The 1,829-nt window shown below is 35.5% G+C and overlaps 1 protein-coding gene across 1 annotated transcript in view; it reads left to right on the top strand.

Moving 5' to 3' along the window:
* The window catches only part of LOC112143652 (hemicentin-2), a gene marked incomplete in the record, with an annotated part of 30,833 nt that overhangs the window by 23,649 nt on the left and 5,355 nt on the right, over positions 1–1,829 (top strand).

Raw genomic sequence — 1,829 nt, 5'->3', positions numbered from 1 at the left:
GCTTCGCCTTTGCAAAGTTGTGCATCTCTAGAATGGATGTTATTTCCTTGACTGATGATTTTACTTTTATTTTTTAAACAGATCCACTTTTAGAATGAAGATAATTGTCTTTTTGGGGTTAGGTAAGTGAATCCACTTATGAATTTTAATACATTTTAATCAGCAAAAAAAGTTTTGGGGAAATTTTGAATCTTTTTTTATTTTTATTTTGCTCAGTTTGGTTAAACTTGACTGAAAAGTAAAATAGAGGTAGAAAACAGAAAGTCTATGGACTGCTGTCAAGAGGAAAATGAGAGACATCAAACCAACAATGCAGATAACCTGAAGGCAGCTGTAAAAATGAGCTGGACTTTCACTTCTGTATATTTACGAGACACGTTTCCATTAATTCGTTCATTCATCTTCTTGGCTGCTTTGTCCCTTTCGGGGTCGCGGGGGTGCTGGAGCCTGACCCGGCTACTGATGGGGTTCACCTGGACGGATCGCCAGTCTGTTACAGCGTTTCCATTAACTCTGAAATTTTGCAATTTGGAATTTTGATAATAAATTCTCTTAATGGAAACATTACAATTTCCAAAAAACTGGCATTTTTCGAAAAAAAAGTTTTTGGAAAAAGGAAAAAGTCTCTCGTGAGATGAGCGCGAGAGCTGTGGCAGAAACTTGAATGGAGATTGTTGTGTTTTCAAACAGAAAAAAGGGTCCAGATGCTTTCTTGTAGTTGGAATGCTTTTTTAAGCTGGTTTCTCCTGCATCTGAGTCGGGCTGTGCTGCACACGCACCCTAGACAGTGAAATGCTACTTTTTAGTGAATCAAATAAAAAAATAGGTTTTAATGACTTATCGCATGACTTTGTTTGTGCTTTATTGCAAAATTATGATTTAATGGAAACTGTGTCATTTCAAAACTGTATGATAAAGTTTTGCGCAAATGTGTAATGGAAACGCAGCTATGGGCTCCATGCCACATCGTGTTGATGCAGTAATTCATGCACAAAGAGCCTCAGCCAAATAGTGAGTTAATAACAATGAAGCAGCTTGGAATTCGTGCCAAAAATGTCTTTTTTTTATTGGTTCAATGTGGTATTTTAATGTTTGGAGACACTAAATTTTAGGTTTTTATTAACTACTTTTTCCTTTAAATAAAAAAAGAAAAGCTTGAAATTAATTAATATATGTATAAAAAAAATGTTGGTTTTTGTCTTATTTGACACTTTTTCATATATGTATTTTCAGATATAACTTTAAACATTACCTCCATGAAACAATGTTTAAATCATTTTGTGATGTTATGCATATAAGACAGAATTTTGTGGTCTTCTCTCCTCAGTGTTGACTGCACTGCCTGCAGTGGCTAAAGTTTCCTTTGGACGTGTTGATCAGAGAGTTACCTTGGAGTGTGGGATCAGCACAAACCCGACATATCTGGAGTGGTTCCATAATGAACAGCGAGTTTTGAGAGTTGATCGCAAGGGGTTTACCTCTAAAGGTTCTTAAAAAAGTTTGTGTTAAAAAAAAAATATCACTCAAACGTATTGTACATTTACTCAGTGTATGATTATCCATGTGCTCTTCTCTATTAGCCCAAAGCAATATTGCACGAAGGTCTAACACAAGAGGGTCCAATCTGGAAATCATCAATTTGAAGAAGGAAGATGCTGGGAAGTTTACCTGCAACGCAGATAGGGAAAGTCGAGAACACTGGCTTTATCTTGTCTCAGGTGAATAATGTCTCTTATTGTACATCTAAAGACCTCAAAGTCTTTCCTTATATAACAATTATTGCAATGATGCTCTGACTCTAAAACAACTCAATTTTGTTTTTATTTAAT

Source organism: Oryzias melastigma, linkage group LG16 (genome assembly GCF_002922805.2).
Source record: "Oryzias melastigma strain HK-1 linkage group LG16, ASM292280v2, whole genome shotgun sequence".
NCBI lineage: Eukaryota > Metazoa > Chordata > Actinopteri > Beloniformes > Adrianichthyidae > Oryzias > Oryzias melastigma.
The sequence above is the reverse complement of the archived record's forward strand: the minus strand, read 5'-3'. Positions and strand labels throughout refer to the sequence as shown.